The sequence below is a fragment of the Mastigoproctus giganteus genome, chromosome 11 (genome assembly GCF_048544385.1).
Source record: "Mastigoproctus giganteus isolate SK-2022 chromosome 11, ASM4854438v1, whole genome shotgun sequence".
Classification (NCBI taxonomy): domain Eukaryota; kingdom Metazoa; phylum Arthropoda; class Arachnida; order Uropygi; family Thelyphonidae; genus Mastigoproctus; species Mastigoproctus giganteus.
The window spans coordinates 63568431-63595647 of record NC_143585.1 but is presented as its reverse complement, the minus strand read 5'-3'; the positions used below and the strand labels follow the sequence as shown (position 1 = coordinate 63595647).

Genomic DNA, 27217 nt, shown 5'->3' with positions numbered 1-27217 from the left:
AAGTGGAGGACAGAAGCTTATTAAACTCTAACAGGAGCTTAATGATTTTGTAATAACTGAGAGCAAAGTAGATGAGAAATTGTTGAAGTTAAACATAAGAAAGGCACCTGGGGTAGATGGGATATATCCAGTTATATTAAAGGAGGCATTAAAGGAAGTAAGCAAACCCTTAACCATAATTATGAGAGCATCCCTGGACTCAGGAGATGTCCAGAGGACTGGAGATGTGCAAATGTATCTCCAATTCACAAAGGGGAATCAAAGGGTGACACAAGTAACTATAGACCTGTCAGTATAACTTGTGTTCAGGGAAAAATAATGGAATTACTGGTTAAAGAAGCATTGCAGGATCATCTACACAAGACTGCAGTAATAATTCAGAGACAGCATGGGTTTGTTAAAGGGAAGCCTTGTCTGACCAATTTTATTGGATACTATGATGTGGTCACAAAGGAACTGAATGCAAAAAATAATTTCGATATCATATACTGTACTTGGGGCCTCCGAACCCGACTGGTCAGGAGCAGGAGTGCAGTAGCACACGCTCTTTGAGTGGACCGGGGTTCAAGCCCCTGGCTGCTAAATACGGTCGATCTGCCAACCCGCACTGGACCAAAGTGGCAGATTATGGTCCATTTCCCCTCAGCATGAATTGTTGAGGAGACTTCCATCCTGCAGTGGATTGATAATGGCTGCAGTTTACCTTTTTTACTGTACTTGGATTTCAGGAAAGCTTTTGATACCGTTGCACATGGACGACTGCTATACAAATTGGATTTTGTGTTGGGCCCATTGTTGTTTTGTATATTTATCAATGATATTGATGAAGGTATATCAGGTTTAATGTCGAAGTTTGAAGATAACATGATGTTTGTTGTTTGTTATTTGGCTTTTAGGAGCATTAGCAATTAAGGCCATATTGCTCCGGGAATATGCTGTTGTTATTTGGTTTTTAGGAGCATTAGCAACTAAGGCCCTATTGCTCCGGGAATATGCTGTTGTTATTTGGTTTTTAAGGAGCATTAGCAACTAAGGCCCTATTGCTCCGGGAATATGCTGTTGTTATTTGGTTTTTAGGAGCATTAGCAACTAAGGCCATATTCCTCCGGGGATATGCGGTGGTCAATTCCCTGGCCTCTCAGCATCCTCCGTATTTGGTGGCACACGGGCTCGAACCCCGGTCTAATCAAGAAGCGTGTGCTACGCACTGCTGCTCCTGCCCTGGTCATCTGGCTACGGAGGCCCCCAGATGACATGAAGGTTGACAGGGTTGTTAATGACAGTAAAGACAGTATGCTATATACACTTGAAGAATTTTTGAAAAATCTGAAAGCACAATATTCTCACTGATATTTAATATAAAATAATAGTAATTTTTGGTGTTTCTTATTTTTATAAATTTTATTTTAATTTATACATCTTAAAAATATAACAATAACCTTCCCGTATGTTTATACAAGTACACCTGCACAATCAAAAAACTCTTTTGGCCACGAATATTTACCTCATTCTGCTCCGTAAAAAAACATTAACACATTTTAATAATTTTTTCGAATACAGTGGTAAAACTAACTACATTAATGATGCAATGAACTTAAACGAGCACAATATGTGTGTGTGTTTAGTAGAAATTACATTAACCACTAAATTCGATAAAATGCAGTTAAATGTGTCACACTGAGGTGGACTAATTAAGCTAGTAAAGAGCATTATAATCATTATAATAAGGATTATTGTTTCACACTTCTCTCAGTCAAGAGAATTTCGTGAGGAAAATATATACAGTACTAGCATTACGACACCCGAACCTATCTCTGGAGGATATGCGTGTTACAAAACGCTTATGAAAGTGTTGGGACTTTTGAAAAGCTACTTCCTGTATCTACCATTCTCTTCACTGTTGTGTTAAAACTCTCTATTACTTCTACTGTCCACGTGATCAACTGGTTATACAGGGCATCTATCAGAAGCATTGCCTTCCACTGTTTCCCTTCACATCTGCCGTTTCGTGCCCACTCTGACTTCCGCTATTGCTTCCGGAGTTACAGGATACCATCCCAGAAGCGGAGAGGAAAAGCATCGCAGCCTTGCATATATTGGTCACTTATACTGAAGTGACAATCGATAATAGTCTTAGAACTAGCTACTTTGATAAACAAATTTTAAACCTGATGAGCGAATTTTAAACCTAAAAACCACGAGCGCGCAGACACGTGCATCCTGAAAATAAATGCAATAAATACATCAATAGGGATGATTTGTTTTAAGTTTGTTAAAAAAAAATCATTACACTGTTATATGGAATGTTAAAAATGGCTACAAAACAGAGATGTATCGACTAACATGCAAAACAGAAGTGTGGCTAATGGCAGTGTTTGACGGAAAAGCTGTACCGTGCTCACACTTCCTCATTTCAAGATCATTTTGACTAAATCAATATATATGCATATACTGATCTGCTCATAAAGTTCAGTTTGTTTCCTACGCTGTGCATTGTCTCAGATTTAATATCCGATACACAGGTCACTAATGTGTATCGTTTCTTATTCGAACAGTATCCGATTGCACTGCTTAGATGTTTAGTTGGTCGTCGCAGGATATTCTACTTAACTGAATTATGACGTCATGTTTGACTGCTAATTATTTGTGCCCACATGCAGTTCGGTGCATAGGTATGTTACGTGTGTTTGTGCTGCCGAAGTTCTGTCAGTGCAAATCAGATCCTATTAACCTGCCGTAGGGCGTCCTACTCTCTCGAGCCTGTTTGGTGACCTTTCTTATGCTTCCCTACTGCATCCTGCAATCAAGTTCTGGTTCGCTGCCTGCCCGTCGCTGTATGCGTGGCCACAGGTACACTTGCTTTGCAGACAGTGCTGCCACCACATTCACATGTGTGAACGACAATCGGAGTAATCTCAGTGGCGATGGCTCAACAAGCTATCTACTTACCGGCCACGTAAGGGGAGTAGTAACTTGGACGAAAGCGCTAGTAAGTGTTGGATGCTTTAGCGCAAGGAAAGTAGCATTGATCTGGATTATGACTGAAGAGTTGTGTAGACGTCTAGCTTTTAATCTCAGGTGAAGACTATTCTTACGATTATCTCTCATTCGGAGGAGTTTAATACGCTTTATCACCTGGCGTCGTGATATTTCCGTCAAGGATTGGCCGCAAGTGACTACCAAATGATAAGGTGCCGCCAGCCTACCCACTCACAGTGTCCGATTACCCTGTTTCTGTTGAGAGTTGACAGATCTGATGGAGTAATTACTGCTGGCACCGCGGAAACTGTGAAATTTGTCACTTCGTCTCCTGGAAGCCGAGGAAAGATAGACGTGTCCCTCGTATCTGCTGGTTACAGGGTACGTAAACATTGTTCCTTACCTACCATATGCATGCACGCACGCTTGTTGATATCACGTGACATTTGTTGCGTCACATTATCGATCTCTCTCTTATTGCACCATGTTATCGAATACTGTACTTCTTTTATATTTACAGGTATTAGCGTTATCTTTAAATGCATACTAATTTATTTTTATTTCTAACACTATTTCATTACAAACACAATGCTTAGAATATTTTTATTTACTTTTTTTTTTAACCCAGCCGCTTACTAGCGAATATGTTATGCCTTCTGGTCATCCATGAGATGACGCCAGAAGAATTTGGGATAAACTTTTCCTCCTCTTCTTCAAGTAAGTGCATTTATCCGATAAAAGCCAAGGTTAGAAAACTTCGAATATTAAGAAAGCTATTGTCGCAAAAAAAATTTGCTTTACATCATTTCCTTATGTTATAAATTCATGCATAAGTTGTATAAGACTGATCCCTCTCTCTCTCTCTCTTACACACACACACACACACACACACACACACACACACGCAAAATAATTCAGAAATCTTCTGAATGTCAAAATTAATAACAAGAATGTTCTTATTAACACGGGTCCGAAAACGACTTCTTCCTGAAACTGTTAATTCTAAAACGTTTACTTTCAACTCATGTATGAACTGTGAAAGAATTCAGAGAAGTTGGTCGTTCTGAGAAAACCAAATCCTCTGCTTATACTTTCACACTGGTGGGACTATTATGTCTATTAGCAAATGTGTGCATGGATCGAGAGTTATATATAAATGCCTAGTATTACGCTGGCGGTGACCATCTAGGTGTGAAACTACGTACGTAGGTATGGCTTCCATACTCCCATAGAGGTAATGCCGAACCTCCGTGGCACTAGTCAATACCAGATGTATAAATTTTCTGTTTATACTACGACACGACAACCAAGTCAGTAGAGTTTACAATAAATCTTCAATACAAATATTTATCGTATTTAGTAGTCACGGGCCCCGGTTCACTCCTGACCACTCGGCTACGTCAGGCTTAACATATACGATTCCCATCGCCCAGTGCTATATTACCATATTGCTTAATTTGGATTCTGAAGTGGGAAAACCATTTTTAGACTGTTGAGCAAAGCACTGGCTTTTTCCCACCTCCTCCATAACCATGATAACCTAAGAAGACTCTTCTAAGACGAGAGTGATTACGATATGTCTTACATTTCGAGGATACAGCTTTAAAACGGTATCGCAGTTCAGACGCTAGATAATATACTGGGCCCAACTGACTGTTTTAGAAAATTTCCCAATAACCTCAATGCCTCTACTTTTACAGTAGTGACTAAAGCGTGTTCAAGTAGCAATATATATATGCAGAAATCACTGCCAGTTGTCACATGTGTAGTATATCTAAATTTTATCTCCCCCACACACAGACCTGAGCGCTAGCAGATAGCACTGTCCTTCCACAGTGGAAATGACCAGAGTTCTCATCCTGTCTCGACAGGTGGAACTTTTATCGGCTTTTCTTTTCGGTTTTTTTTTTTTTTTATTTCCCCACGTGGCTGAGTGAGTTAGTCGGTCTCGGGCGAGGGTTACGTGATTTTTTTCTCCACACACCTTTTACCTCAATGGATTCTGAATAAGCTAATAAATACGATCCTCTACGAAAAGAAATAAACCTTAACAAAACTTCCTAATTCATTTTATAAATATGAGGCTTTATACAATAAAATAAGCAAACTAATTCTGTAAAAAATCATAAAATTTTATTACTAACATTTAGTGGTGTAATAATACCACCTTCAGAGTCCACTCCTTTCGAAGTCCTTTCAGCAATATCATCACATCGCTTTGAAAACAGTTCCGGTCTCCTTTTTTTTTTCAGTATCAAAATAGCTACTGTATCTATTACGTATTTGTTCCTCCACAACAACAAAAAAAGGAAACTTTTGCGTCTTTGATGAGCGCGTGGATTTTGCAGCAGGTCGATGCAATTTCCAATTAGATTAGATTAATTTGATATTTTCGCTCTACTGTTTTGTCATGCTACTGGCATGTATTTTATATTATTTTTTAGTTAAAATTCACATTAATTATATTTTAGGCATCATGTTTGGGGAATTTGCATTATGCTGCCCCTGATGAATGTTTTATATATTTTTTTATTTTACATTTTCTTCGTTATCTGTTTCCAACTATTCTTCATTATTCAAATTACATATATATATATATATATATATTTGTTATTGTTTTGGGCAAAAACAAAAAACCATAGGCGCTTGAAATTGTTCATATCACTCTTTACCCAATCTAGAAAACTACTTGCTTTTCTTGCAAGGTCATTCAGGGCATTGTGGCGGCACCACTGAAAGGACTTCCAGAAAACGGTTTCCGGCAATGTTCCCATGCAGAAAGAGGGTACCTTGTGAAATAGTTCATCATCCAAAGAAAGTGATAAAATATAATTTTTACAGAATTAGTCTGATTAGGTTACTTTGACAGAAACCGTATACGTTAGTTTAATTTAATATCAATATAGTAATTTCCATCTGCAGTCTTCTAAAACCAGCTTACTTTTGCCAATGGAATTTCAATTATGAGTTTTCTCAAGCGCAACTCATCTAATTTAAAATCATAATTATATATTGTGTCTCTATTTGGAAGGTGGTAAAGTACCAAGCTGAGAATCTTAACCTTCAGAGATGTAGCAATCTAGATTCTTTTTTATTCTCTTTTGTCCAAAAATCACTTTACTTCCATTCTATCAAATTCACTAGTTGTCTCTGTCGCTCTATGAACTCAACGAATCGCATAATTTTCCAACTTTCTGTCCTTGAAACTCGACCTTCTCTTCTCATATTCCTCACAGAGAAAATCATTTTCCTTTGTTACTTTTGCCTAATCAGCTTCTTTTTTTTTTTTTTTTTTTTTTGCTTTTTTTTTTTTTAAGGGAAACCCCAAACACGAGAGGTATTTGGACCTATAGTACTTAGTACCGTGTATGGGGTGAAGGTTGAGAAGATTAAAGGAGATACTTGTTGACATTAGACTTGAATTTCTGTAGATTGTAATTTTCAGGAAACACGCATAAAGGAAGGCTGTGCCAGAAAACGGGAGTTGAATGAAAAAATTAAGAAGAAAAGTTGGTTCTGTGAGTGTGAAGTTGGACAGTAAAAGGATGTTGACTGGTTGTGGCACGTGTTCAGACTGCTTTGGAAGAGAGAGAGAGAACGGGAATTATAGAAGCCAATTCAGAAGGACAGTGCCCAGGGAAGTATTTATAGAAAAGGCATGCCGCGGAAACAGAACGTCTATGAGACAGAGAGTGGAGAGACAGTTAGAGATGAGTCATTAATTAACCTAAATAATTTTTATGAATGGAATCTAGAAGCCTGAGAGAGATTTTGGGGGCACCGTCCCAGATGTGGGAACAATATTCCATGGTAAGGTGGATTTGCGATTTGTACAGAGTGAACAGCTGTTTGGAAGAAAAGTAACGCCGAAAGTGAAAAGAAAACCTAGTTTTTCAAATGCAGAGGAAGCAATATTTGTAATGTGCTGATTTCAAGAGAGATTTGACGTCAGGGTAATCCCCAATAGAGATATCTGATCTTGTCTAGAAATCTGAGTATCATCGAAGATAAGCATAGGAGCAGAAAAATCCTTTTTGAAAGATATAAGACAGGACTAGGTTTTAGAAGGATTTAAATCAACTAAGTTATCTTTGCCCCATTGAAGAACAACATGGAGATCAGCATTTAAGGAATTGATAGTGGATATTCGAGAAGTTATTGTGCAGGGCAAGGCTTCTCAAACTGAAAAATAGAATGCAATGTGCTATCATCAGCAAAACTATGGATAGGATTTTCGGTCAATGGAAGAAGGTCATTAATATACAAGAGGAAAAGAGTGGGAGAAAGAACTGAACCTTGGGGAACACCAGCATTAGTGGAGAAGTTAGAAGACAGAGAGCCATCAACCATTACCAGCAGTGAGCGGTCAGAGAAAAAACTGGATATCCAATTACAAAAAACAGTTGGCAAACCATAAAAGAGATGAAGACCGTTATATCAAACACGATCAAGGCCTTTGAAATATAATTAGCAGCTACTTGAGTTTCACCAAATTTTTCCACTGAATATGTCTATAGATTGGTAATATAAGCCAGAATATCACAGTGGATCGACACTGATGGAATCCATATTGGCAATCGTTGATCAGATGGTAGGTTTACCAAGGATGGAAGGTCTACCAAGCTGAGAACTCTTTTTATAAAATGTGGCTGAGTTATTCGATCTCGGGCAAGGTTTACAAGTTCACAGCTCAGGAAACTCGTGTCTTCATCCCAAAAAAACTAGTTAACTGCCAATTATCCTTGGCAGTAAACTAGTCTATTGCAGCGCGACTTCCAATTCTAAAAAATCTAACCCAACCGTTCCGACTTTTATATATTCATAACTTCAGCTGACTCCCATTTATTAACTGTACTGGCCCAGCTAGTAAGGATGCTGAGGCGTTTTCGGTCACCAATAACCTCACGAAAATTGTTTTTTCTTCATTTCCTGGAATACTAAGGTAATCCTAACCATTCACCTATTATAATACCAGACAACGCTATTCAATCACCCCTAATGTCCTAAATATTTTCTATCAAAAAAAAGTAAAGTGCAGCCATTATCAACCCACTGCAGGATGGAAGCCTCCTCAACAATTCATGCTGAGGGAAATGGACCATAATCTGCCACGCTGGTCCAGTGCGGGTTGGCAGATCGACCGTATTCAGCAGTTAGGGGCTTGAACCCCGGTCTACTCAAAGAGCGGGTGCTACTGCACTCCCGCTCCTGACCACTTGGCTACGGTACACAGTTAATGTCAACTATGCTTTGGCGCCTCGACCCAAAATCTCTCTCTCTCTCTCTCTCTCTCTCTCTCTCTCTCTCTCTCTCTCTCTCTCTCTCTCTCTCTCTCTCTCACACACACACACACACACACACACACACACACACACACACACACACACACACACACACACACACACACTTTGAGAATTTTTTTCTGAAATTAAAGTATTGAAGTGTTAAAGTCAACCCCGCTCTTCCGTACCCACAAAATCAGTCTGAAGCTTCTTGACTATATCCAACAGAGCAGTTAGATTAATTAATGATCCTTCTCTTATAAATTCATTCCACTGTTCTGTAATATAGAAATTTTGATGCTACATGCCCTTCTCTAGATACAGTATTTTCAAATTTCTTCAAAACTAATTCGAAAGCATGCATTAAACTAGCAAAAATTCGTTCATGATTCAATTGTAATCTCGCAGGTTCAATTCTTCTTCTTTATTCATTCACTATATTTTTTAATCAGATCACTACCTCAAAAATAAATCACTGGTCTCGCCTCCGGTTTCAATCCACTCACTGTTTCTGAAGTCTGTACTACGAGAACATCAGTTATATGTTATTTACATATGCTTAGTAAGTTTGGCATTTTTAATCTTATCATGAAAGACGCAAAATTCCGCAATCTAATGGAATCATTCGATTCTTTGAATATATATACAGTATATATATTTACAGACGAAATCTATCAGGTCAAATCGGTTAAAAATACAGCAGTCTGTATCGTGTAATTTTAATCTGGTCACTTCGTTACATATAAAATAATAATAATAATAATAATAATAATAATAATAAATAAGACGTGAAACCACTAAACTACTGATACTATGGAAGTTCTTTCTTTTTATCTTACCACTTGACTAAAAGAACACGTTCATATTTCAAGCATGTTTTTACAGATTTTAATTTTCCGTTTTCTAAAGAACTTTTTCAAAATGCTTATCTACATGATTTCAGTGATATCGAGTAGATAAGCAACATTACTGGACTCCCTGAAATGAACACAGAGATACAAAGATCATCAAGAAATGGACACAAACAGAGATTATCAAGGATTAACAAACGAATTTTAAAGAGCTCTTTGTAACGTTGCTAGACTTCTTGAATAGATTAAAATTTTTATGCTTGGATGTTAATGCTAATATTAAAAATATGTTGCTGTGAGTTTATGTACATTGATAAGGATTCTGGTCAAAATGAAATAAACTTGGAATGATTGGCTATCCATGCCATGTGTAGCGTGATAGATAATTAACTTTAAAGTAATAAAAACATTTAATTCCAGGCGATAAACTGACAAAATTAAATTAATGGTTCCAAAGTGTAGTACAATTACTACGAAATGGTTACAACAGTTAATAAGTTACTTTCAACAGTTACAATAGTTAATAAATTAGTTTCAACAGCCAGATAATCGTGTCCTAAATCCGATGGCGTTTCGGAACCTCTTTGGGCTCCGTTATCAGGTTTACAGAGAGCACAAAAAGGGAGGGGGGGGGAAGGAGGAATAATATAATTTTTAAAACTCAAATAACTAAAAAAAATAATTAAAACCCGAAAGAAATACTTATTTATTAAGCATATTCAAATTCATACGCGCATATAATCCAACCACAAACATAGAGCCTTTCTTTGATTGTTGTCTGTCTTGTTTTTAATGTTTCCATTAACAATGTTTCCATGTTCTTTGGAATACAGTCACTGTTAACTTAATACATTTTGCAGGACAGACAGCTGAATCTTAACTACACCATATAAGTCATAAGTCTCATGATGAATCTTAACGACGGACAAACGTTGTGAACGGTAATTTTTTTTTTAATAATACATATTAAAGATACAGATATTTCAAAAACTATTTTTAGTGCATATTATACATATTTCAAAAAGTACCTCCTGCGCGAGTATTGGGTACTACTATATTATAGAAACACTATCATATAAAAATTATAATAAATGAATACTTAAATTTCTGAAATTTAAGTTTATGAAATCAGAAACAAGTACCAGTCGGTAGCAACACCAGTAGGACCACTGTACCTATCATTAACTATTATGACATCACGTAGTAAGCCCCTCAGGCATACTGATGAGGTGAGACCGAACTATAAACTCTGCACAGACATTGAGTAGCACTTCCTCATTACAGAACATTTCCTGCACATTTAATTTAACATATAAAGAGCAACTGAGAACTGCGGACCACTTCACCACAAATGAAACGTTTTCCCCCTTATGAAACATTCTAGGTATTGAGCTTCGCAGTCCCAGTGCATCAAAATTGATATTAAGCAACATTAGATAGTTTATTAGATTGCCGTACGACTACATGGACATTTAGTTCACAAACGTCCTTTTCCTGAACAATAGCTTGCGTGATGGACACTTTCTAATAGTCTCCCTCCTGCTCAGAACCACGTGATACAGATATTGAGTAAGTTACAAACTCATTATTTTCAACCACTTAAGAACATAATAATAATTAGGTATCTAAAGATTACTACAGCTCATTCTTTTGTAAAACAATAAGGAAAACAAATGCTGGTTTCTAGCCTGTTAAATTAAATCTATACGGAATTCTTCATAATGGAGTTCTCTTTTTAAATGAGTTCACCCCTCCTGGGTTAGGAAATTCTCTCATACTTTTCATGAGAAAAGAAGCAAAAACTGTGATAGTTGGTTGGTTATTGTAGGCGCATCAACAACTTATACCATTTTGCGCCGTATATAATTTGTCTGTAAATTGCGTGGGTTCTGTGATCGATCTGCTATTTGCTACAAGAAAAACACAAGTTTCCAGAAGGGAAAAACCATGCTGTCTTCGCCTGAGCTGAGAAATCAGCCACGTTGTGAAAAATGACATAAAAATTCCTTGTGTCATTGACGGGATTTGAACTCAGGTCTCTTCCAGTTGGTGGGGGAGGAGGGTGATAATACCAACTGTGCTACCCACAAGGGGAACCACTCTGCATTATTTTAGTTTAGTGCATTGCATCACCGTAGTCGAGTGTTCAACGGCGCAAGCACAGCCGAATCCATGTGATATCGCAAAATTTGGTAACATTCTTGCAGTCTTTAATAAACAGGAGTTATTTTGAATTTATGGATTTAGCGGTAGGTATATTAAAGGGTAGTCACCAATAACTGTCTCTTAGAACTAAAAATCCCAAGTGCTGCGGATTGACTACGATTAAACTTCTTGAAATAAGAAAAACAGTATTTTTGATTAGCTTTTTTTTTTCCTGTGAATATTAACAAAACGATACTTTGTACTGGAATGTACAAAATTGTAGCTCAGCAATATACTGAACTGTCCAGGACCTATTATATTACACTGTCTCTCCAGGTGAAATAAAAACCAGTTATTTTTCTTCTACACATTAAATCAACATACATACACAATAAATTAACAAGAAGTTCTAAATAGAACTAATGGAGCCTGTTTTAAACTTGTTTCAGGATGATGGATCGAAATCAAATTACCTACATCGGGTTCCCCTGGATCTCCACCCATCTGATGTAAAATTGGTTTGTATCGGACTATAAAGAGTTCTAAAGTCGCGATGCTTATAATTTAAGTGCCCGTAATCTTGTTCCAAGATGGCAGATCTGTCAATTTAAATACCCTAAGAATTCTCCCCCCACATCTCGCATATGTTGACTATGAATCTGGTTTGAATAGGATTGTAAACACAGCAGTTACTAGGACAGACACAAGCACACGTGGTGATTTCATAATCTTACTTTTCTTTTCTTTCGTAAAGTAGGTTAAAAATTAAAATGATTTATAAAAAAATATTCGTCAAAATTTATGAGTAAAACTTTGAGATTTGAACTAGTTACAGTTTTGGAGTTCTCATAGAAATTTCATAGTTTTGGGTGTTTGAAAGGAGGGTGGGAGATTATACTTTTTACACCAAATAGAACATTGTGAAAACGTTTCTATGAAAGAGAAAAAACCGGGTTATTTTACGTAATTAAGTAATTACTGATGCAGTGAAGTTTAAAATATTAAGCACAAATTAATTAAAAAAAAAACGTAAATTATAGATCACAACCTTTATCTGAAATATAATAATTATATTTCCATCGTAAAAACTTGTAAGGTTGCATTTATTCAGAAAGTAGAGCAGAAGTCTTTCAAGATGGGAACTAATGGAACAAAAGAATTATACATACTAGCTTCAACTCTGACTTCCATTTGTACATTTAATGGTGAACAAAAAATTTGTGCTAATTTCTTATAATTTATGTGAGCTACTTTAAAAGAGTTTAAATTGTGGTAAAATGTAAATTCCTATGTTCTTCACGACAGCTATTAGTTTCCTAGGCTACAGCTAGAGTAAACTACAATAAAACATCAAGAGATTTCCTTTTCTTCTTGTTCTTCATTAGATTAGATGCGTTGGTTCCGCATTCCCTTCATCACTGTTGTTCAGAACATACCGCAGGCATGACCACCTGGAAATCGTGACTGACCTTTGTCCATATGTGTAATGGACTAGCGTATGCTTAAAAGATAAACTAGATGGAAAAAAAATGAAGCAGCAACAAAGAGAACACACGTCTTCATTACATGAAATAGGTGAATGCAAACACGTTGTGTGCATGAGTCGAAGGGATGCATATTTACTTTGTTACAAAAAGCCTTTATATTATGGATAGAAATAGTTCAAAAGGGGAAGTCAGGGAGAAATATAATTATAAATCCGCCAATCGCTTTGTTATGGACATGTGTTGTGTCTTATATAGGGCGGCACCCAAACGTTAGTTTCACTCCGCCATAGTGTACACTGCAATGAATAGAGAACTCTGTAAAATGGCCAGAAATGAATATGGTGTTGTGTCTGCACACTGTGTCCCTTGTGTCGTTTTGTTTGGAGCAGCAATCACCAGAAAGGCTGCTCCCTAGTACCTGTCCACGCCACGAGGCGGACCTCAACAGTACGTGTAATGTCAAAAAAAAAAAAAAAAGTCAATCCCAGTGGATGCCACTTGAAACCGTACAAACGGGAGCCCAAACTAGTGGTACCAGCAAAAAAATAAATAAATAAAAAAAAGGAAAAAGTAATTAAATAAAATAAAAATGGTAAAAGGAAAGAAAAATTTAAATTACCGTAAATAAAAAATGAATGTCATAGATACCTTCAAAATAAAATAATAATAAATATTGAACACGAAAAGAGAAGCGAGATGCGGTAACATAGTGTGCATAGTATTAGGGTCAGGCGCCACCTGTGGTTTCCCACATATGCGCCATATGTACGCTGTGAAGAAATACAGTACTACTGTAAATGCCAGAAAAGTGTTATGTGTTGTATATGACATATTGCGTTAGGTTCTGTTGCGTGTCCTGGCATTTGGCCGCAGGGCCCCTGGTGGAACTCCACGATGCCCGCACACACCACTAGGAGGTAGCCAGGCTGCCCATTATTCTCTGGCTTGTCCCCGTTTTCTGAGAGTCTCTTGCCCCGCCATAACGATCTGAGATCAGTTGGTAGTTCTGGAGACCACGTGCAGATCTAGGATGATCCGTCTATACTTTTTCTGTACAAAGTAGGGAGACCAAAAAAAAAAAAAGGTAGAGTCGGGGAAGTACAGAGTGTACGCAAGAAAGGAGCGTGTAGCTAGAAATATGGAGGATGTAGGCGAAGGCATCCTCCAGGTTATCAATGGAGCAATAGGCGCCATCAGATGAAAGGGGAACCAGGGGAGGAGGATAAATAAGACAACAGCAAGAGAGCTGCGTGTAAGTTGCCACTGACGAATCAGGTGGCCCGTAGGCCAGTTGATCCTATCCAGGTTAAGAAAGGTTGGCCAGTTAGGTAAGGATCAGATGTTTGGGGTGTTCCTATTTTGCGTTGGCAATAGGGTGCTTCGTCTTGTGAAGAGGGCTTGTGCAAACTTGGTAAACTCATAGTATAAATAAATAAATAAGATCTTTATTGTACAGTTCACCGGTACACGCAGGTATCGCGACCATACAATACCCTTCACGGCACCATGCCAGGGGTTAACAAACGGCAGAGATAATAAAGGAATTGTAAAGATTAATTATAAGCAAATTATATAATAATAAAAAAAAAAAAAAGTACTCATAGCAGATAACATTGACTTGAAAGGAAAACTAATACAAAATAACAAAAATAACAAATTGTGATAACAAAAGCTTTTCCTCAAGTCCAGTTTTCTGAGAGTCTCTTGCCCCGCCATAACGATCTGAGATCAGTTGGTAGTTCTGGAGACCACGTGCAGATCTAGGATGATCCGTCTATACTTTTTATCATCTATGATTTTAAATAAGTCAGCATCCAGGGATTGAACCAGGTGGAGCTTCTGATAAGGGAGGAACCGATCTTTCAAATGTAGTCTCGAAGGAAGAGCAAGAAGCTTGGGAGTGGAGCGGAGACCACTAGTAGTAGTGGTTTTCTTCTGTGATGAATAAGTGTTCATTTCCTTGAGTTCATTTGTGTTCATTCATCTTGTACACGAGTAAACAGGATGCTGCGGAGGTCCTCATAGTGTTGACAGGTATATACTAGATGGTTCCAGTCTTCTATTTCACCACATGCACAGGGGTTATGAATGATTCCCATGGATGTTAATTTGTGGTTTATTGATCCGTGTCCAGTAATGAGGTAGGTGGTATAAAGACCAGGAGAGAACCAATTTGGAGACTTGGGAAATACGGCATTCACATAAGGTATAAATTTCCTTGATTGGGCCCTTGTCGGTAGCAGTCCATCTGTCCTGCCAAGTCTGAAGTAGTAGGATGGCAATTTGTTTCTTTTCCTGCCTGATTTCATTCAGGTTATTGATGGAGTGTTCAAGAATAGTTGCTGGTATGCCCCTGGATAGACCTGGATAGTGGAGGCCCCTTCGAATAACCTCCAGATCTAGCGGAAGGACGCCCGCAAGAGATGCGGTAACAGGTAGATTAACCAACAATCGTCATGTAACCTAGTCAGGAGAATTGCAATCAGAAGTCTAGTCATTGGAGATAATCAGGAGGCATAGCTAGGTAGCGGGTGTTGTGTAATAAAATTTCAGGTAGACTTGGCCAGGACGAAATCGGAAGACACGTGGTAGAACAGAAGACTCAGTCGGGCTGATGCCAGAATCACATGAAGAAGAGAAACATATATAGTGAACGATGACAGGTTCTGTACAAAGTAGGGTAAAAACATGAACGTTAATCAATAATAAATTCTGGTCGAGGCAGGTAACTATATCATAAGAGACTGCATTAAGTCATAAGACAGATATCCTGACATTATGGAAGCCAGTTAGCTGGCGCCGTCTGTTAAAGATTTCTTTGGCAAATCCTTGGAAGATTTCAAAAGTTTCCTTATTTGTACGTATTTCCTTATTTGAAATTAAATCATGTTCATTTTCAGGCATCTGGAATACTGAATACATCAGTTGATCTTGGATATCCCTTGCATATCGGTGGTGACAATCAGAAAAGATAAGATAAGAATTAAAACTAATGTTAAGGGCTCTGCTCCAATGCAATCAACAAAGTTAACCAGGCAGTGAGCGAAGTTTGTTGCTGATGCTGAAAGGCTTCTTACCATATGGATTCAGGATTATGCTCAATGCTTTGCGCTCTTGAGTTCAGCAATAATTCAAGAAGAGGCCAAGGTTAGCCTTTATAAGAATCTTAAATAAGAGCAGGGTGAAAGTTCTAATGCCATAAATATGTACTTCATTCTTTCAGTATTTTTTTCGACATTTTTCTTTTTGATGATGTTTTGACAAGTCATTGATGCTTTCCTATTAGTCTTTAATAAGTTACATTTACAGTATGGTTGCATGGGTACAATATTATAGGTCATTTTATTTAAAAAAAAAAAAAAACACCTTATCTGGCCACTGGGACGAGAACATCCAAATTTTTAACTTTGCTGTTATGAGAAATATACTTCGACTTGCGATCTCAGACGCGATTTTCAAGAATCAATTGTGCCAAAGTGCGAGGAATGCCTGTACACAGCAGCCGGTTTTTATAGCTGATTTTTAACATACACATATAATGATTTATATAAATTTCCAGATGATCTATCAGGAATGTGTCGGTGACCTATCGGTTAGGAAACATCGATTTAGAGAACCCAACTAGAGAAAAGCTGCTTTAAGTAAGACTAAAAATAATTCTCACCATTTATTAATTACGATTTTACACCAAAGTTTAATCACCTGAGTCTGTTATTTAATTTATCGATTACGTCAAACATAGTTTACTTGGTTTTTATCTGCCTTTTTAAACTAAAAAAAAAAAAAAAAAAAAACACCAGTTTTTATACATCGGAAAGTGATCCACCTGCTGGTGAAAACACAACATTAAAACAGGAAGTGGTTCCCATTCATGGTTCTTGGCCAATAGCGTCGATCCTATGGCTACGCGCAAACGTTACAATATATCTTTTCCTACAGGATGTCATGCATTTTATCACGCACAATATTGTGGTGAACCTTGATGTTTAGTCAGCCAGTCAGATTCGAGGAACCAGACTGTGGCGTCGCCCTTTCATTTCAAGCTAGATATCGCTTGTACGCAGATATCCTACTTTCAAAGTACAATGTGTATTTTTACTTATTTGAATACGGTACTACAAAAAGGTGTCATATGCAGCAATAAGAGCAGAGCGGAAAACAATGAAATATTTAACCTAATGATTATGGTTTTCCGAACTGATGAATGAATGGAAAAAATTGCTAGCATATTATAAAGTTATAAAACTCGAAAGATAGTGTATAATAATAATAATAAACAGGCAGATGGGCTGCTAATGCAACTCATGGGGTGTTGTCAACGATATACAGTAATTTTATCAGGAGGGATAAGGAAATTATTATGCCATCGTATAAAGGCAATGGTTAGTACATATCTTGAGTACTGAATACAAGTCTGGAAGCCTCATTTTAAGAAGATGTGGAACTGTTGGAACGGGCAAGAGAAGAGCAACGAGATTAGTGAAGGGAACAAAAAGGATGCTCTTACCAGGAAAGGCTTCGGTTCTGTAAATTGCATCATCTGGAGACAAAATGGTGCAAGGGGATCTGACTACGGTGTTTAAGGCTTTATATGTGTTGAGTAAGCTCAATGCTGATGGCATCTTACCTCTTGCACACACACGTGGGAGGGCATAAATTCAAATTGCGGAAGAATGGTTGCAGAAAGGTTGCGCGCGGAAATTTGCCTTCAGTCAGCTGGTGGTTAAACTTCCATCTGTTGTTGTTGTTGAAATGGGTAATTTGAATATATTCAAGGAGGAACTAGACAACGATGGGACAGACGGGTGATGTGGGTAGTTTATTTTTTTGGCTGGTGTTGTATAAGCTTGCTTTTTATGCATCATATTAATACTAATAATAAATATGAGAGAGTTAGTAAAAAGTTACAAAATTTTTGGAAATAACTAAAATAAAAATAAAAATAAAACAAGAGAAAATTAAACTAAATTAAAAAATAAACTGAAAGGAGATAATGCAATTAACAGTCATCTGTGGTCCGCTATCCACTTTCATTAATTGAAGACAAAGTTTTATTGTTGAGAAAATCATGTCAATTCAGATGAGTCTTTCTGTGTTAGAATTGAATTATAGAAGTTTCAGCCTAGATTTGTGTTCTGTAATACTTTTAAAAACATATTTTGTATAGATATATTACTAGAGTGTTGCAGAAAATGGTGGTGTTGGAGGGGAAACATGTTAGGTTTTGAAATGCGCTTCTGTAAATGATCGATTTGGAATTGTGGTCCAGTTCAATCATAGGTACCAGTATTCTACTCCTTTATGGCATTCAAAAATACTGAAATGTATTTGAAACCTTTGAAATAGGGGCGATTTTGATTTATTTTAAAGTGATTAGGATCATTCTGTGTTGTTTTTATTTACTTTATTTAAAAACTATTTTACAAAATTAAATTTTAGTATAAATTTACTCTAACATGGAGCTTTATTTAAAGATTCAAAATGATACAAAATTATATTCGAAAAATTTTTCACAAGGCTAGATGAGGTTAACATGCGCGAAGCAGTTCGTACTGTTAAAGAGAGTAGTGTACCTTAAGTTAGGCAGCTGAAACTTTAGAAAGTTCCATACAATACAATCATTAGAAGAGCTGCAGCAGATAGTGAAGCTGTGTATTTTATAAGCAATCCTGGAAACAAACTGGTGTTAATGAATGCATAGAACAAGCTTTTGTGAAATGTTTAATCTACCTATCGAAAAGAGGCTTTAGCTTGACTTCTAGAAACATTAGTAAATATGCATATAATTATACAAATGACAATAGTTGATTAATGAATTTAATAATTTTCAGTAGCAGATTTATGAAATACCAAGACCAACGAACCAATGGCGCCTCCGTAGCCAGGTGGGCAGGGGCAGCAGTGCGTAACACACGCTTCTTGATTAGACCGGGGTTCGAGCCCGTGGCCACCAAATACGGAGAATGCGGAAAGGTCAGGGAATGACCACCGCATATCCCAGGAGCAATATGGCCTTAGTTGCTAATGCTCCTAAAACCAAATAACAACAACAACAACGAAACAATGATCATTTTCATATATGACTCAAGATTCAGATTGATTTGAAACTGATTCTCGTTTGGAAAGAGTATGGAACACTCTCTCTCATCTCTTTAACATCAGGTATCATGGCAACGACCTAGAGAGGCATCAAGTTTAACGGCCGCACCGATAACCACATTGGTGAAGCCGTGTACAGCACCTTTACACTTCAGAAGCATAGCGATGAACAACTTCCCAAAACTCTCCATGCGTTAAAATATTTTTTGTAGAAGAGTGTATTTCAAGTCCTCTTATCAGCCTCGCAAACCTCACAATCATTTGACTGTCATAGATGATTTTCGCCCTGTTAAACATTTGACTGGCCACTCAATTTTGGGTAGTCATGATTTCACAATTATGATTCATGAAAATAGGGAATATCCTTTCAGACTCAATATCATTAACTCTAATAATTATATCAAGTTTGAATATTACAGTGAGTACTATTAATTACAATACTATTCTACAAAAAATCTGATGGAATTATTTTTGTCACTTAACTTTTTGACACCAGTGTATGGAACAAAATGTTTGAAGACAGAGAGATTCAAGATTTTTCGACAATTTTCAGGAATAAAAATAGTTGATCACTTTTTGTCTTATCTTTTATTTTATCTCTGAAAGATTCTATTGGTGTCTAACTCAGATTTAAGAAACAGTTTCTTTAAAAATACTTACAAAGGGTTCAATGAAACTGAAACAAAGTCTAAAGTGACAGTTATTTTAAGTGGAAGGCTGATGTTTTTACAGTTCCAAATCTGGGCTAAACAGTAGTCAAAGTTTGGTAACCTACTCCAAATAATTAAATTATATATTTAATATAGTAAATTTCTTCCTTAGCCATAATTAAACGGTCTATTTATGTCTGGCATATATTTATACCTGAACCGACTTCCTTGTGTCTTCAGCTATTCTATTAGTATATTTGCTGAGTAATTTTAATTTAGTAATTAGCGTAGGAAGCTACTATCACTATAACAGTTGTCTCAGAATTTAGGTTTCTAGTAAGGAAGTGAATGAAAAAAAAAAAAGACATTTCTTGTTCTCTACTTCCTTTTGAACTTGGAGAACGAAAATGGCCTTCTACTGCGAAACAGATTTGCTGTTAGAATGCAAAAGATCGAGTGTTTTCTTTGACAAAACAGTTAAAAAGAAAAATAACATATACGCTTCATTTCTTTCAGGTACAATACTTGAACATACGGACATCGACCTTCGTACTGATTTCCTCTCTGTTTCGCTAGCTTCCCCTTAAGGATAACACTACTGGATTGTTTTTTTTTTTTTCAAAATATTTTGCGAGACGGTTTCATTTTCTTAAACTACCGTGAAAATGATCATGCCTTGTATGTTTAATTTCCAATACTAATTCCTCGGCTCGATAGTTCACAATCATTAAAATTTAAAAGTTTATTTGCATATTTTTGCAATGAAAAAATTATTAAGGTGAACATCAAGCGAAAGGAATCACTGCGTAAATTTGTAGAATATAATGAACATTTTCTTACTTTTATTTCTAATCTAGCCCGCTACCGCAGTAACCTCACTCCTCTGATATCGCACCACTTGATTTTTGACTTGGAAGAGTCCTGAGAGCCACACTATCGTTGTATTTTGCATTTTCAGTGTCGGGAATTTATTGACTGTAACGACGCTCATAGTTAATAAATACTTCGCCCCCTAGTAGTGACACATCGGACTTTTATTTTCATAATGTTTACATGCTGAATCTCAGACTTATGTGATAGAGTTCAACTGAAAAAAAAAACTTCATCCAAAGTGACTTTTGAAAGATGCAGTGGGGCAAGAATACTCAACCAGTGGCGCATCCATCTCCCAAAAGTAGTGCATTTTGTTTCATTGTAAAAATATATGGTTTAATGAAAATAATGTGATTAATTCTGAATTCAACCAAGCCAATCACATTATTTTCATTTGCTTTGTTGGCCTTACACTGTACCATTTGTTTTATGCCATATATGGTTTATATATGATTTACACATATACTGGTCAAAAAACCACAACTCTTTGTATTAAGGCAGTCGCAGACAGAATAAATGCAAATAGATGGAAAGAAAACTTTGACGTAGGGTGATGACGTGTTTCCTCCTTGTTGAGAATAAAGACTGCACAGGCTGTTCGACTGTAATCTCTAGCCAGAATGGGGAAAACGCGTCATCGATCAGACTTTGAAAAAGGTCTTATCGTGGATGCACGTTTAGCAGGTGCCACGATTCAAGAAACAAAAGACATAACTGGTTTCTCAAAAGCATCCATCTCAAAGGTTTTTAATTACTGGAAAGCAAGCATTTCTTCCACATCTCAAAAGCATAAATGAGGTAGAAAAACAATACTTCAAGAGGGAAACCACCGGACTCTAAGGTGGACTGTACGAAAAAATAGGACATCCAGTGTGCAACAAATAACATCTGAATTCAACCAAGCCTAGAATTGCCTTATTTAAACCCATACCATGCGCAGGAACTCAAAGAAATTGGGTACTGAAAATCGCTTGACTGTTCGGAAGCCACTTGTTTCGGAGAAAAACAGAAAATCCGCTTGCAGTGGTAACGAGAACGTGGTGATTGGACAGTGGAACAATGGAAGAGAGTCATGTGGTCAGAAAAATCACGATATGAACCGATGGTAAGCAGAGTGTGGCGAGAACCTCACGAAGCGATGGTGGTACCTGCTTACTGACAACCCAAACATGTGGAGGTGGTGTTATGATATGAGGAATGTTTTGTTGACACGAACTGGGTTCGTTGATACCAGTGGAAGGTCGAACGTCATCCAGGGAATACCTGATATTTTGTATCAGATCTACTGCACCCTGCAACGTTACTTTTATCCCGAAGGTGATGGCCATTTTATGGATGACAATACAACAGCGCATCGTGCAAGAATGGCTCAGAGAACATAATGGATTTCCACCATTTTCCCTAGCCCACACATCAATCTGATCTCAATGCTATTGAGAATGTACGTGGGATATACTGTAAGAGAGCTATTCGGCAACGAAGTCCTCTTCCTTCAACTTTGTCGCAGTTGAACAATAATTAAACTTAGACCAAAACGCACTAACACACCTTAGACTGCTGCTCCGCACACTTGCTGTTATTCGAAAAAAAGGCGGCCCAATTCGATACTGAATAAAGGTTCGTATTTTTTGGCCAGTGTATGTATCAGTATGATATAAAGAGAAATAAATTTAAAAACTGGTCCATCTAAAATAACATATTAGCAAGCTGCTGTTATTGCTGTGAAACATCACAGTGGGGGTATCATTACTTTTATTGTTTTACGAAGTACTCTATCTTATTAAGATGTAATTTTTCTGGTAGCAGATAATATAATGCGAACTTTAAAATTAAAGTGTATAAATGCAGCGAGTGGTTGTCTGGTCCAACTTCCGGACCTTGCATGCAACAATTAATTTGATTTCCAGTGGAGAAAAAAAAATTATCTTGACCAAAACGATTTCCTCGAACAATAAAACCATTTACTATTTCTTCTAGACTCAATTTCTTTGCTTAAGCACACCGCAGGTTAAAGCAATGAATTCCGTAATTTGACACTTCCAGCATATTCGTTGGATATATCCAGGTTCAGCGAAAGCACGTGGCCTGAGTAACAATGTTAACCCGACACCCTTTCTAGAGATGAGGAGCCGGTTGCATTCCGAACTCTGCATTTTTTTTACTGACTGAAAAGACACACCCACATGTTGAATGATGAAGTGATGGCTTCCGCAGGCGAAGCAAAAAGATTTCCAGCTGAGCAACATCTTTTCCTTTCGTTCTGAAAGTTCATTCATATCCCTCCATAATATAAGTAATATAAATATATAACGTAAAAATAAAACGATAACTCTTAGACCGGTTTTGTGAGTGAATGTGATATCAGCACTGTTCATTCTCTCTGGCATCAAAATGCTCTTACCTGCCTGAATAACTCGAAAGAATTGGAACAGGGAGTATGGAGAAGAGGAGTGCCAGTTGGGAGGGGAGAAATACAGGCGAAATTAATTTCACTTTTTATTTTCTTTTATTTTTATGTAGGAGGGTTACGATATGGTCAACGTTAATGTATACAGATGAATTAAAATATTAAAATTAGCAGAAAATAGGTACAGAAACGTTAAACTTACATTTATTTTTGTTGTTTTTATTTCGTCTCAGAATTTTAGCAGTTAGTAATAAATCGAAACTAAATAGGGTGAATGTGAAAAATGATCAGTAAAAGAAAAAAAAAAATAAGCATTACAGTATAGTGGATTATATCTAATAATTATTATATTCAAGATAAATATTAAATAATGCTGGGACAACTTAAAAATTTTTTTTAATATGCCACGCTGCGACAGCGTCTTTTTAACATTAAGGTTCTCGGTAGCATCACCAGCAGCAGCTACAATTTCTGTCAAATGTCAATTAGTTCCTCCAAGAAACAGGCCACAACTTAGTAATTTGGTCACCAACTTCCTTAACTGGGCACGTTGAGATCTAGTACACAGACTAGTGAGTACCTTGGCCAGGAAATGAAGTAGTGTAATACGCTTAATCGTGAATCGTTAAATTCAAAGTTAAAAATACGAATTTACGAAAACGTCAAAGTAATTTCATATGGTTTTCAAGTTAAGGAAACCAAAAGGTGGGCAATAAAGCAGAGACTGATCAAAATGATGTTCCGGAAATAATGGAAACCAGAAAAAGAAAAATCGTATTTCTTATAAAAAATATGATTTTATTTGTTAATATAATATAGCTTTTAGAATCCACATTTGATTCGAACTGAATGAAATGAAATTATGTAGCATCTTCTTTCGAATTCAACAATTCATGATTTCATAATACACATAACACATAAGCAGTATTGAATGCATAGACCTGGCATTTTCGAATGTTTACTTCTTGATATCTCCCTCCCCCCACCACACACTAAATACAGTTACAGCTGAATTGCACTGTTTCGGTTATTTCTTCGGTTAGGGAACAGCGGTACCAGGCATGTTTCATTTATTCCTGAATTAAAAGGACAGGGTATCTCCCAAATGTGTTTCCAACTTTGACCTCTGGTTCATTGACTTGGAATAGCTTCATTACCGTGTGCTTTCGACCTGAACGATGCTTATCAAACGCCTACACTCACTTATCCCCCACTCCAAATCCAACTTTGTCTCCGTATTGTGTACTATCCTCGTTTGTTTGCATATCTGAATGAATGAAATCACCCTTGATCATTTGGAATGTTCCGTGAACCGACAAATCTTTCCCAATAGTTTTGTTGGCCTTCACGTCATCGCTGACGGTGAAATAAAAGAAAATTACACGGAAGAAACGTAACAACTTAAAATTCATAGCTCACAACATCTCGGATTGGTTGGAAAAGAATCTTAACAAAGCTTCAATTAAGTGTGCGTAGAAAAGAAGGCCAAACAATGCAAGAAATTACTTTTATCTTCAGAAACTTTATAATAAAACAGGACAAGTGGAATAGTTAATCCACTTCTTCCGGGCCAGATGAGTATGAGTATAATCTTTATCGCAAATGGTAACAGGGTTACAGAAGACTAATAATCATTATTATACTGTATGTGGTTAATAATGATTATTAATCTCTATGACCGGATTTGTAGACGACAAATATTTGAAGATACCTATAGACAAGTTACCCTGTAGGATCTGATGCGTTTCCTCTAATCTGGGGCTCCCATAATTCAAAAACGGCAAAATTAACTTGGACTATCTACGCCACAAGAGAATAACAACTCAAGTTAGAAACTTCTGAGATTTCTAAAAGGTACTGTAAATAAGTGCATACTAATATCTCTATATGGTTAAGAATAGGTACATTGTAGATGTTGCAACTGTATATAAACTACATACTGTGTATATAATTCTAAACTGCCCAAAAACTAACTCTTATTATAGCTGTAATAACTCTATAATAGCTCCTGGCACTATGCCTGTATATGCTTAATTTATGAATTATTGATATAGTTATTATATGTTGTTGTTTTTTTGTTATTTGGTTTTTAGGAGCATTAGCAACTAAGGCCATATTGCTCCGGGGATATGCGGTGGTCATTCCCTGACCTTTCCGCATCCTCCGTATTTGGTGGTCATGGGCTCGAACCCCGGTCTAATCAAGAAGCGTGTGCTACGCACTGTTGCTCCTGGCTACGGAGGCGCCCAGTTATTATATAACTCTACTATGGTTATGGTTTTATTTATTTATTTATTTATTCAGTTGGAGATCATAATCTCACACCTGGACAGCAAGATGCTAGCGGAGTTACATTAGTCACAAATCAGTAAATACAATAATGATTATAAGACTCAAGAGATAAATAATTAGTGTATAACAATAATAAAATAGAAGGTTTATGAAGTTATGGGAATAAATAAAATAACAATAAATAAATGTATAATAACAAGAGTAATTAGATGAAATTAATTTTATAAAAATGAACAGAAATTGATTAATGTAATTAGTAGGGAAATGGTCTGAGGTCCATTTTGAACTTCACGTAAAAAGTGACCACTGGCAAATCCCAGGCCGAAAAAACATCACATCCTGAATTGGCCCTGTCAGCCGCCGACGCGAGGTTTCTGGTTTGTAGATTTATTCAAACTGTTTCTGGAAGCACTCGTGCTGCGTCAGAATTGAACCACGCAGAAGGTTTCAGCTAGGATTTGTTTTCTGTATTTCTTTTCAAAACATATTTTACTTAGGTCTATTTCAAGGATGTTACAGAAATTAATGGTATTTGAGGGGAACATGTATGAAATACATGTTAGGCTTTGAAGTGCGTTTTGTAGAGAGTAAAGTTGTAATTTTCGTATCTTCTTCTCTTCCCGCTTCATAGAATGTTGTCAATGTCGGGGGCATCCAAAGTGTGTAAGTGTAAAAAAATGTAGAGCGTGTTAGTTGTCAGATGGCCCCAGGGGTCCCCCCATCTCCGCGTTATGTACCACAGAACTCTGTAAAGGCCAGAGGTTTAAAATGCGTATGTTTATGTTGTGTAGTGTCGTGTTCTGTTGTTCCTCTGACCATTTAGTCGTTGGGGCCCTGGTGGGACACCCCGTTGCCCACACTTATCCCCGAGGAGGAAGGTCAGGCAATAGAGAGATCGCTTAGGTACTCTGGCAGGCCCTGCCACCTAGTTTCCAGAGATTTCAGTGGCAAGGGCCTATATATATAAAAAATAATAATAATAAAAACTCGTATATTTAGTTTGAGTATAACAAATTATACTGAGGAAGACTGAGGAAGGGGAAGGAACAGGTAGAGTATGGAGATGATAGAGAAGGCATCCCCAGCAAGATCAGTGGAGACAAGCTCCACCAGGAGGGAAAAAAATGGGGGGGGGGGGCAGAGACAGAAACCCTTTCCTCCCCCTGCCTAGGGAATGGGATTTAAAGTGAACCGGTTTAGGGCACCCAGTTCAGATCGCCAGATGGAGTGAAAGCAGCCAAGCTGTGTGTGTGTCCAAAGTGTGTAGAGTGTCAAATGGCCAGAGGTTCCCCCCATCTCCGCGTTGCTTTCACTCTAGGTGTACCAGTTCACTGGGAAAGCCATAGATTTAAAAGTGTGTGGGTCTTGAAGTATAGTGTTGTGTATCGTTGTTCCTCTGGCCATTTAGCCTCTGGACCCCTGCTGAGGCTCAACGTTGCCCACACTCATCCCCGTGAGGCAGACCAGGTACCCAGTAGTTTAGATATTATTTACTGTGGCAGATCCTGCCACCTAGTTTCCTGAGATTTAAGTGGCTAGGACCTTTACAAAAATAAAATAAAGATCTTGTACGTATAGTGTTGTGTACCGTTGTTCCTCCGGCCATTTAGCCGCCAGACCTCTGCTGAGACCTCTCTCTCTCTCTCTCTCTCTCTCTCTCACACACACACACACACACACACACACACACACACACACACACACACACACACACACACACACACACACACACACACACACACACACACACACACACGTCCTGGATGATGGAAATGTATATATAATTGTATATAAATCTATGTAAGTTTTGTATATATATGAATGTGTGTAAACTGTGTGTATTAATAAATGGAAAATGCTGAGGCCCAACGTTGCCCCACTTTCGCCGTGTGGAGGCAGATCAGGTACCCAGTAGTTTAAGATTTACTTTCAGTGGCTAGGACCTAAAAAAAAAAAAAAAAAAAAAGGTAATAGCGTAGCGTAGCTGGGAAGCGCTAGGAGAGAGCCAAAAATGGTGGTCGAAATGGATTTTAGATTGTTGAATTTAGTTTGTGTGGGGCACAAACTAAATTCAACAATTCTAAATCCACTTGCGTGCAGGTAGAGTGGGGGGAGAGGGAAGACTTGGGGAGAGATACACAGAAATATGGAG

At 37.3% G+C, this 27217-nt stretch overlaps 1 protein-coding gene across 3 annotated transcripts in view; it reads left to right on the top strand.

Moving 5' to 3' along the window:
- The window catches only part of smash (smallish), a 291299-nt gene that overhangs the window by 72202 nt on the left and 191880 nt on the right, over positions 1-27217 (top strand). The window contains exon 1 of one of the 3 annotated variants that reach the window (XM_090384891.1): positions 2937-3360. The exons of the other annotated variants lie outside the window; for them this stretch is intronic. The gene's annotated coding sequence lies outside the window, so the exon portion shown is untranslated. Of the gene's footprint in view, positions 1-2936; positions 3361-27217 lie in introns of those variants that run through there. 3 annotated transcript variants of the gene reach the window in all.